Genomic DNA, 12062 nt, shown 5'->3' on the forward strand with positions numbered 1-12062 from the left:
TAATCAACTCTACTCCAATATAAAACAGAAAGTTAAAACACCAAGCACAGCAATGCCTACCCTACTAACCTCACAGTATGACTGTGAGAACTCAATAAGATAATGGATAAATCAACTGTAAACTGAACAAGTATTACTCTCACAGCACAGTTCTATATTCCTATAAAGTTTGAGGGCATAGCAACTTTTGGTTACAACGTAGAAGTGCTAAAGGTAATCATTAATTAAGGGAGTCTGAAGTTGTTTACTTAGCTATTTTCCACAAGAGCCCAACAGACACCAAATATCATGCTATATGTGGAGGGGGTGATGGCAAAGGACATGGGCACTGCCCTGTAGCCCACGAAGCCTACAGGAAGGGAAAGCAAGCACCAGTGTTACATGAGTGATGAGCGTGAGAAATGAACAGTGTCATGAGTGAGGATTCATGACAGAGGGGACTAACTTAGCCAGAGGATCCAGGAGGAAGCAAAGCTTCCACAAAGACCTGAAGGAAAAGCAGGAGAGTGCTGGTCAGTGGTGAAATGGGCAGATGTGGGGAAAAAAATTTTTAAGTGAAGAGTGTATTGGTAATGCAAAATAATGGGATTTTCCAACAAAAGGAGCACATTTGTATTCATTTTGGAGAGTCCAAGAAATTTACATATTTTATATACAATGGCGTATTCGTCATAAAAAAAGAAGGAAATAATGCCATTTGCAGCAACACAGATGGACCTAGAGATGATCATACTAAGTGAAGTAAGTCAGAGAAAGACAAATACCATATGAGTATCCCTTATGTGTGGAATCTAAAATATGACACAAATGAAGTTATCTACAAAAGCAGAAACAGACTCACAGACATAGAGAACAGACTTGTGATTGCTAATGGCAGGCAAGGTGGGGGAGGGATGGGGTGGGAGTTTGGGGTTAGCCAATGCAAACTAGTACACAGAGAACGGCTAAACACCAAAGCCCTACTGGATAGCGCAGGGACCTACATTCAATATCTTGTGATAAACCATAATGGGAAAGGATATAAAAAAAGAATGTATACATATATGGATAATTGAATCTCTTCACTGTGCAGCAGAAATTAATACAATATCATAAATCAACTACTCCTCAACGTAAAAAAAAAAATTACACACATTTTGATTTAATAGTAAAACAGCTTTTCCACGTTGTGGACATTACTAATCACAGAGGATAGAGTTGGATTTAGAGACAGAATTTTGGCGGACTCCTAAGAGTCTGTAAGTGGGAGAAATGAAGTCTCTGGGAGGACCAAGAGGGAAGGCGGTGCTGGTGGGCCACACGGGGCAGTGCCATTACCACCCCTCCCAGTCACTAGAAGAAGCCACTCTGCAGCCTTCACTTAGAGGCAAATTAGAGGAATCTGAATCCTAACTGCTGCCCAGGAGCGCCCACACATCATGTATACTTCCTAAAACATGCAGCAGGAAGGAAGAGCTTTACGTTACTTGTAGTGACCTCACCACTGAAAAAGATGGGGATTTGACTCTCCTTACTTAAGAAAAGTGGGGAGGCGGGGTGGGGTTGGGGTGGGGGTGGAGTGTTAATTACAACACTGGCTAATCTCCAAAATTTAGCAGGAAGCGCCAGGGTGAAGGATAAGAGCCAACTCTTGATTTACACTAAATAGGGTCCTCATTCACTGGAGAGATTTTCTCCTGAGTCTTCCTTCTTCTCCGTTCTGCTAAGTCTCCTGGATTGCTGATTTCATATGTTCCCAGCACAAACGTTCACTCATAAATCTAGATTCATCAGCTTTTCTATGAAGAAATGCTTGATGAATCTTTACACGATCAATAGAAAAAAAATATTCTGGGAAAGTACAACCTTGCTAGCTGTTTCTGTTCACATTTTTTGATGGCCAAAGGAGTTTTATGCTCTTCCCTTTAACTGCATAATGACTTTGTTGTTTTTTTTTTTTCCTTAGATTATAATCTCTCCGGTACAGAGCACTGTTGAATAAAGCTTGGTTTAATAAAAACAGAACAATCTCTCTGGTACACTGAGCAAAAATGTAGACCTGTAAAGAAAGGAAAGTTTTCACAGAACAGCTTTTACCAAAGTTTGGAACACTTTCTGAGGGTGAGTTTCATCATTGCTTTTTTGGAATGGCAGTTCTAATCATGCACCAGTCAGCTTTTAAAATATCCTTTCAGTAGCTTTAGGTGTGCAATTTTCAGAGTTGCCTTGAACTATACACCTGATCCCTGTTCTTCCTTGGAGGAAAGTTTACATTAGCACCTGAGTATTCCCAGCAAGGCTAAAGGCCTTGTTAGATCATAGATATTTTTTTTTTTTGTCTTTCATTTGTTTCTTTAATCCACTACTTCATTTTGTTGATGCTGGGAGAAAAACTAACAGATGAGTGAGTCATCAGCTGAAGTAGTGAAAGAGGTGGAGCATTCATGAGACTGAGATCATAACCAACAGGTCAAGAAAAACTCCAGATCACTCTACCACAACCTACCATGCCCTGGGGCATTAGTAAGAGTCTAACAGAGGGAAGGCTTTGCTGGGGAAAAGCTTACAGAACTGAACACATAATGCCTTCACCTCCTAAAAATATGTGCAGTAATAGTCAACAAATTCAGACATAAATTCATTTCACTTGGGACCACAGAAAACCAGGACAGTGAAGTTTTCACTTCAAATTATCAGTTTCAATTCATTTCTTACCATTCTTTAAAAAAAAAAAAAAATTCCTAGAAGAGCTTTAGTCTTTCTTTGTGGGGAGGGTTGTTTGGGAGCTTTTTGCCTTAATCTAGGGGGAGAATGGTTAAACTTCAGTTTCAATCTCAGCTCTGTCAATTTCTGAATTTGGATGAGGTATTTTACTTCTTCAAGCTTCTGTTTCTTCCTCTGTATCATATCAGACTTACAGTGTTGTTCTAAAGGTAAACTCAGATATTCACATACAATGAGCCTGGTACATTACAGATCTTCTATAAATAATAGTTAGAAGTATTCTCTTTAGAACTGATTCTATTAATGACCCCCACTCAAAATCCTCCAGAGAAGGAATGGCAACCCACTCCAGTACTCTTACCTGGAAAATCCCATGGATGGAGGAGCCTGGTAGGCTGCAGTCCATGGGGTCGCAAAGAGTCAGACACGACTGAGGGACTTCACTGTCACTTTTCACTTTCATGCACTGGAGAAGGCAACGGCAACCCACTCCAGAGTTCCTGCCTGGAGAATCCCAAGGATGGAGGAGCCTGGTAGGCTGCCCTCTACGGGGTCGCATACGACTGAAGTGACTTAGCAGCAGCACCCAAAATCCAACAGACGGCTCTCCATTCTTAATCTCCTTGGATTTTCTTGGCCATTTCTCACTTCTTGCCTGGCCTGGCTTCTAAGATACTGTACAAGTGCAGTTCTCCTCTACAGCCAAACATTCTTTTCCAATTACTACTCTGCGTGCATGAGAAGTCGCTTCAGTCATGTCTGACTCTTTGCAACCCTATGGACTATAGCCCACCAGGCTCCTCTGTCCATGGGATTCTCCAGGCAAGAATACTGGAGTAGGCTGCCATGCAGATCTCCAGGGGATATTCCCAATTCAGGGATCAAACCCCCATCTCTTACATCTCCTGTGTTGGCAAGCAGGTTCTTTACCACGAGCGCCACCTGCAAAGCCGAAGTTCTCCTCTCCTCTTCCTGTTCTCTAACTCTCATCATTTCTGGGCCCTTGGTTCTCTTCTCTCCCTTGTTGATTCACACAGCTTTCATTCATCCTCTATTTTCATGTCTAACAGACATGTATCACCTAAGAGCCGGTTCTGCCTTCTCTCTTAGACATCCTGTTGTCGACTTAAACTCAATTCAAAACTATGGTAACCATCATTTCTCAGTTGAGCACAACTCATCATCCCCTGTCCCTAGTTATCCAGAGCCAAATCTTATGTACTGGTTTAAAATATAGACTCTGTGGGCAGGGAGGTGGGAGGGGACACCCATGGCTGATTCATGTCACTGTGTGGCAAAACCCACCACAATATTGTAAAGTAATTAGCCTCCAATTAAAATACATTTAAAATAAAAAATAAAATATAGCTTCTGGAGCCAGATGGCCTGGGTGTAAATCCTGGCTGCACCGCTTACTAACTGTGTAACCTTGGTTGAGTTAGTTAACCTTTCTGGGCATCAGTTTCCTCACCTGTAAAACTGAGATGTACTCCCAAATGAAACAGAATAATAATATGCACTCTCTAGGATTTTCTCAGAATTAAAATTGACACAGTATAAAAGTCTTATGTGTGTTAGCTATTATACTTTCTCTTTGTCCCTTATATGGAGTCAGTCACAGTATCCACGATCACAGTTTTAGTCTTACCTCTTCATGCCTCCAAGTGGTCTCGTTATCCTTCAGCTTTCCCCCCTTCAATCTGTATTGAAGCCCTGTGGAATCACCTTCATAGTTAATTACTTTCAAGAGTGTTCTATGTTTCTTCACCACCTGTAATATGGAGCCCCAAATCCTCCATCTGATACTTAGGATTCTCCATGATCAGCCCCCTACCTACCTCTCAAAATTTATTCCTACTTGCTTAGCATAAGGAGTTGAACCATTTAGCTGAAATTCCGCAAAAAAGCCCCATTTCTATATCCATGCTTTTGCTCAGACTGTTCCCCTGCCTGAAATTGCCTTCCTGCTTCTCTCCATCTAAACTCTACTCTTAGCAAAGTCCAGCACCAACATCCCATCTTGTAGAAAATACTCCCTGGTTGTTCCTATTTGAGTTTTTAAGGGCTTTCCTGTACTACAAACTCCTACAGTATGTATATTATTTACTACATGTGCTGTGCTGTGCTAAGTCTCTCAGTCGTGTCCAACTCTTTGTGACCCCATGGACTGTAACCCACCAGGCTCCTCTGTCCATGGGGATTCTCTAGGCAAGAATACTGGAGTGGGTAGCCATGCCCTCCTGCAGGGATCTTCCCAACCCAGAGATCAAACCCAGGTCTCCCGCACTGCAGGCAGATTCTTTACCGTCTGAGCTACCAGGGAAGCCCAAGAATACTGGAGTGGGTGGCCTATCCCTTCTCCAGGGGATCTTCCTGACCCAGGAATCGAACCAGGGTCTCCTGCATTGCAGGCAGATTCTTTACCAGCTGAGCTACCAGGGAAGCCCATTTACTACATATTCTACCATTTAATTTTTACTATGCAAAGAATACCAAATATGGAGAGAAAACTGTTATTCAGTTGTTAGATCCACCAAGATCTAACAACTGTTATTCAGCTGCTAAAACTATACCAAGAAAGTAGTATTTGTTAATCAAAAAGCCAGAAGTTCCCGTACATAGTCCAGTCTATCCTACACCATGTCCTTGACCTGCCTTGGATTCCCAACCTGCCTGACTTCACTCAAAGATCTGTGAATCCCTCTTCTCCAACTTTGCACTGGCTTTGTTTCTGAAAGCATTAGTCCCCACTCTATCACACATACGTGCACACACACACACACCTCCCTGAGTCAAGGAGCACACCTAGACACCTGGACTGGCCCTAGGCACTTATCTCTTAAAAGGCAGCTACCACAGAGTCATCCATGAACCTTTATTTTCTTCCATCCACTTCATTTAAAAATCCTATAGATATTACCTTCAAAATATACCTAGACTGTGGCCTCTTCTCGCCATTCCACTGCAAGTATGCTGCTGCAAGCCACCCTCATCTTCTACTTGGATTACTGCAATTGTCTCTGAGGTAGGCAACCTCTACTACAAGCTCCCAAAAATCCTTGCCTCCTAGAACTCACAGCCTTGTGGAGTGCCCACCCACACTGTACCAGACTTTGATATGATGAATAGCAGATGGCAAAAGTGAGAGTATGGCACTCCTAGAATTAGATACTGAAAGTCTTCCATTTTGGTAAGTCTCTCTCTTTCTCTCTCTTTCTCCTCTCTTATTCTGGGGAAACCAAACTGCCATATTATGGTGAGGAACTGAAGCCTTGACTAACAATTAATGAGAAACTGAAGACCACCACCAACCCGTGAGGGAGCTTAGTACATCCTGCAGTCAAAGTCAAGTGCAAAATCAGTTATAGCCCCAGATGACAGCCTGAGTGAAGCCTTACAGAGACCCTGAGCCACAACCATCTCCAGCTAAGCAACTCTTAGACTCCTGACCATCAGAAACTGTGTAAGATAATGTTTGCTATTTTAGCTGCTAAATGTTTAGATACTATGTTACCCAGCAACAGAGAGTTAATACTGTTTCTGAATAAACCTCCCGGCTTTCACCTTTGTGGCCCCCTCTCTCCAGTCTATTCTCAACAAAGCAGCATCTAGAGAAATCCCATTAAGACATAAATCAGATCAGGCTACTCCCATCCTCAGTCCTATATTATCCCCATTTTCCTTAGAGGTCAAGGTCCTTCCAGCGGCCTTCCAGGTCCTACAGAACCTCTCCTCCCTTACTTCTCCCAGCTTCCCTCCTGGTACTCTCTCCCCTTGTCATCCTCCGCCCTCATTGTGATCCTCTTCCTTGGTCTCCATGTCTCTACCTTCGGGTCTTGGCTCCAGCTGTTTTTCATCTTTCTGGAATGCTCTTTCCCCCAATATCCCCTCATAACTCTCTCGCTGCCTCTAAACTTCTGCCCAGATCTCAGCACAGTGAGACTTAATCCTGGCTACCTTTATTAATGCAGTGACCTGCCTCCACCCATCCTCATTATTGTTCAGTCACTAAGTCATGTCCGACTCTGTGACCCCAAAGACTGCAGCACATCAGGCTTCCCTGTCCTTCACCATCTCCTGGAGTTTGCTCAAAAATATGTTCACTGAGTCGGTGATACCACCTACCCTAAAAATCTCAATTCCTCCAAAATTTACATCTCCCTTATACAGCTTCTATTCTTTTTAAAAAAGTATTTATTTATTTGACTGTGCTGGGTCTTAGTTGCAGCATGTGGGATCCCCAGGTGTGGCATGTGGGATTTAGCTCCCCAACCAAGAATCAAACCATCACCCCCTTTCCAGCATTGGGAGCACAGAGTCTGAGCCACTGGACTACCAGGGAAATCCCTTCTCCTTTCTTCCCTGGTAGTCACCATCTGCTCATACAATGTAGCCTACTTACTATGTTCTGAGTTCATGGTCTATCTACCCCCATGAGAATGTAAGCTCCACAGGATGGAGATTCTTTTTTTTTTTTTCCTCATGGATGTATCACAAGCATTGAATGATGCCTGCCACTCAATTAAATTTGTTGAATGAGTGAATAAAAGTTCAGCTGAAGAATTGAAGTGTAAGTTAGAATTTAAAGTACTAGGAAGATCACAACATTGTAAATCAATTATACCCCAATAAAAATTAATTTTTTAAAAAGGTTAAAAAGTAAAGAGTCAAGTACTATGAAGGGATTGGGCGAGCTATTTTTTCCGTTTTGATAAAATCAGTTTATAGTATATTTGTAAATTGGTTGTGAACTGTAAAGGGCTATACAAATGCAAGATGCCTTAATTGTAAGCAGCAGAATTCTAAAATTAATTTAACAAGTATTGATCCTACAGTGTCCTTCTCTCAACTCTTAATTTTCACCTTCACATTAAACAAAATGAGGATTCATTCTTCTGTTCTCCTGAAATAAGAGCTGTGAGTGCATGCTAAGTCGCTTCAGTTGTGTGCAACTCTTTGCAACGCTATGGACTGAAGCTTACCAGGCTCCTCTGTCCAGGGGATTCTCCAGGCAAAGATAGAGAGGGTTGTCGTGCCCTCCTCCAGAGGATCTTCCCAACCCAGGGATTGAATCCACATGTCTATGTCTCCTGCATTGGGAGACAGGTTCTTTACCACTAGTGCCACCTGGGAAGCCCCAAAATATGAGCTACACAATAGGAAATCAAGCAGACTTATTTGGAGACCAGAGGCAAAACTAGAGGACTGAGCTCTACTCAGCAAAGGTCTGCAATACATGACCCTTCCTCCCACCTGTTGTCTATCATTCCCAACACTGACTTGAGTTGGGGACAAAATAATTTTTCCACCTCTCTTTAAGAAGTGAAGTTTTGGGACTTCCCAGTTGGTCCAATGATTAAGACTCTGCTCCCACTGTGTGTGTTGGGGCGGGGGTGGCGTGGGGTGAGGTGGGGGAGGGCAGGCAGGTTCCATCCCTGGGAAGATCCTGCATGTCTTGCAACAGAGCCAAAAGGAAGAAAAAGTGACGTTTTACCTAGAGATTATCCTATTAAGTGGAGTAAGTTGGATAGACAAAGACAAATACATATGATGTCACTTGCATATGGAATCTAAAAAAGTGACACAAAGGAACTTACTTACAAAACAGAAATAAACTCAGACATAGAAAACAAACTTACAGTAACCAGAAGAGAAACGTGGGAAGAGGAATAAACTAGAAGCATGGAATTAAAAGATACACACTACTATATATATAAAATAGATAAACAAGGACCTACTGCATAGCACAGTAATAACCTATAACAAAAAAGAATCTGAAAAGAAATAGTGCATATATATTATACACACACGGAGAAGGCAATGGCACCCCACTCCAGTACTCTTGCCTGGAAAATCCCATGGACGGAGGAGCCTGGTGGGCTGCAGTCCGTGGGATCGCTAAGAGTTGGACATGACTGAGCGACTTCCCTTTCACTTTTCTCTTTCATGCATTGGAGAGGGAAATGGCAACCCACTCCAGTGTTCTTGCCTGGAGAATCCCAGGGACAGGGGAGCCTGGTGGGCTGCCGTCTATGGGATCACACAGAGTCGGACACAACTGAAGCGACTTAGCAGCAGCATTATACACACAAACACACACATATATATAACTGAAACACTTTGCTATACACCAGAAATAGTGTAAATCAACTATACTTCAATTAAAAGAAGAAGTGACGTTTTAAAATGATTCTCAGGATTTCATGCTATGTTCTCTGTCTCAATATTTCCCTCCTTCTCTCTGTCTCTCTGTCTCTCTCTCTCTCTATATCACACACACACAACCTTTATCTTGAGATTATATGAATTCTATTTTCTAAATAGAATGCCTCTTCTTATACTGAGTCGTCAGCACTTGGAATTTAATCTTCATCCACTTCAATTTCTTGTAGCTGATTTAACGTAACTGCTTACTGACATATAATCACTTCAGCTTCTCAGCCAAAAAGACAAAAAAAAAAAAAAAAGACTATATTCAGATCCTAAACTTAAGGGCAAGATTTAAGAACTGACAATCACTCTTCCTTTGGAAATCCTGGCATTTTCTCCAGTAACAGAATATGAGTTTCAAATAGAAACTAATGAACCAACCATGCTGACCAGGGAAAATGTCACAATTTAAATGCCAACAATGTTAGTCATTTCACTAGTAGCTACTTTCAATAAATCCCTCCTTTTGGTGCTTGCTAGAGGCAAATCACAAGAGATAACAGATACTTTCCATGTTGGAACAAGGGTTGAAATTGATTAGGAAGTTTCTACACTGAGCATTTGTCCTTAATGACTCTTTTTGCCCTTGACCAAATCCATATATAAGTCAAAGGAAATAAAATGAATCCAAAAGTCTGGGGTGACATCGATAGTCTTATGTTGAAGATGGTTATATTTGACAAAAAGAATTTTGATTAATTCAGTGAAAATACTATAATGCTTCCATATAAGATGCATATAAACCATATAAAATGCACAGTTCTTAAAAATAAGTGCATTTTAAAACAAAACTTGTTTATTAAAATTAAGATAGTTCCACTTAAAATATATTAACTGCAGAACACACTGATCCATTGACTGAACCCTAGGTTTGCTGGCGCCCATGGACTACAGTCCGTGGGGTCACAGAGACTCGGACACGACTCAGCAGCTGAGTATGCACATACACAAGCATCCTTCGTCCACCTACTAATTAATCAAGGACTCAGAGGATTAGGGATATAATTAAGAAGCAGCTGGAAAGGCACATCATCAAGCAGTAAAAACAAACAGGAGGAAAAAGTTACCAAAATGGAAAGCAAAAGAAAGAGGACAAGAAAATAATTTTTTAAATGGAGAGAATTTGTAGAGTTTACAATCTATGAAATAATTAAAAGTGGTTAAAACTGTGTGTATGTAAGTCAAAATCCAAAATATTAACAGGGATTATGGGTGAATTTTCCTTTTTCACTTTTCAAATAGTCTTTAATAAGTCACACATACTTACAACCCACTCCAGTGTTCTTGCCTGGAGAATCCCAGGGACAGGGGAGCCTAGTGGGCTGCCATCTCTCGGGTAGCACAGAGTCAGACACGACTGATGCGACTTAGCAGCAGCAGCAGCACACATACTTATTGAGCCCCTACTATATGCCAGATGGTGTTCTAAGCTCCTGACACGGGTTAATACGTTTATTCTTTACTGGAGCCATAAAGTCGGAAAGGTAACCAAGCCCTTTACACAGACAGGGACGTTGAACAAAGTGCTAAGTTACATGCCTAGGGTCACGTAGCAGTCAGCTTAGACCAGGATGGCATCCCAGAGCCTGAGCTCTTAAGCATTCTTTTTCCTTGTTGTCAATTCTTGACTACGCTCTACTTTCATAATCCAAAAAGTTACTTGAAAAGAAGGAACTAGAAAACAGACCAGATACAAGAGACCAATATGACAGGGGATTTTCTTACATGGAAGTAAATGAAACACTATCTAAATCCAAAGTTCTAAAAATACTGCACAAAGTGGAAGTCTATAAGATCCTTGAAGACAGAGATTATGTGTTTTAATTATGTGTAGAATTCCAAGGTGCTGAAACTTTCTGTGGGGTACGTATTAGGCAGGTAACACAAATAAACTGCATATGGAGAAGAATAACTACTACACCTTATCCATATTTAATTTGACACAGTTAGAGGCCATCTGTTTTTAAATATCCTGTAGAAAATGTTAAATAATTGACATAATAAAAACATACATTAAATAATTAGGAAATATCAGAAACATTATATTTCAGTAATGACCAAAATTCAATTTTTAAAGGAAAAAAAGTCATCTTAAAGCCAAATCAGCTTCAGAAATTAAAAAGAGAATCAGTTCTTTAGAGAAACTTATCATGCTCAAATCTCCAGCAGGAAAAAAAATAAAAAAAATAAGAGCCTCTTAAAAGGCTGCAGGACAGATTTCTATCTCATGACCATTTCATGTGTTTACTTTTCCTTCAAAGGTTTCCCTGAACTGAGACACATAATAATGTGTAGTCAATGTGAAAACAGAAATTTTGTGCAATTCTAGAAGACAGAAAGCAGAAGACTGGAATAAGGAGAAACCAAAGTCAAGAGCACTGCACCCCCACTTACTGCGTAAGTGAGAACTGGTTTTCCCACTGAGCTTGGAAAACTCTAACTCAGAGTCTTCAGCATCTATAACCAAGCCAGTCATAGCAACTAGCTACGTGTTCACTTCTTGAATACAGAAGGGATCAGTCTTTGGAAGGGTCCTAGAACCAGAGAGAAAAACAACTTGGGAAAATGCCTAGAGTAATTTCAAACTACCAAATGAAACAAAGGGGGTTATGGAAGAAACACAGAGGGAAATTCAGCTTTAAGACAATAAGAAACCCTCCACTGAGTCCTACCTTCAGTTTGCCCCCTTGCACTTCACCTGTACCTATGCGAAGGAAACCTCCAGATGCCCTCTACACCCTTGAGCACTCCTTACATTTAAGAGCACACACCCTAGGAATGAGCCCACCTGCCAAGTTTTGATGTAGTACCCAAGTATCTACAATTATCTGAAAAGGCTTTGGAGATACATCTTTCTTTTCCAACTATCAGCAAGAAGCAGGATTTTCTTCACATATACTTCAACCAAAATAACATTTTGCAACACACTGAATGAAGCAGATATGAGAATCCAGCTGTCATCTATGAAACCAGACATTAAAGAGAATTGCAAAAATATAAATCAACACCACTCTTCTCACTAAGGGGCTTCCCTGGTGGCTCAGATGGTAAAGAATCTGCCTGCAATGCAGGAAACCTGGGTTCGATCCCTGGGTTGGGAAGATCCCCTGGAGGAGGGCATGACAACCCACTCCAGTATTCTTGCCTGG

The 12062-nt window shown here is 41.2% G+C and overlaps 1 protein-coding gene across 6 annotated transcripts in view; it reads right to left on the bottom strand.

Annotated features, from left to right (window-relative positions):
* GRHL2 (grainyhead like transcription factor 2) overlaps positions 1-12062 on the bottom strand; it is a 171122-nt gene that overhangs the window by 128603 nt on the left and 30457 nt on the right. Inside the window, exon 1 of one of the 6 annotated variants that reach the window (XR_009740916.1) lies at positions 4352-4955. The exons of the other annotated variants lie outside the window; for them this stretch is intronic. The gene's annotated coding sequence lies outside the window, so the exon portion shown is untranslated. Of the gene's footprint in view, positions 1-4351; positions 4956-12062 lie in introns of those variants that run through there. 6 annotated transcript variants of the gene reach the window in all.

This window comes from Bos javanicus, chromosome 14 (genome assembly GCF_032452875.1).
Source record: "Bos javanicus breed banteng chromosome 14, ARS-OSU_banteng_1.0, whole genome shotgun sequence".
Lineage (NCBI taxonomy): Eukaryota > Metazoa > Chordata > Mammalia > Artiodactyla > Bovidae > Bos > Bos javanicus.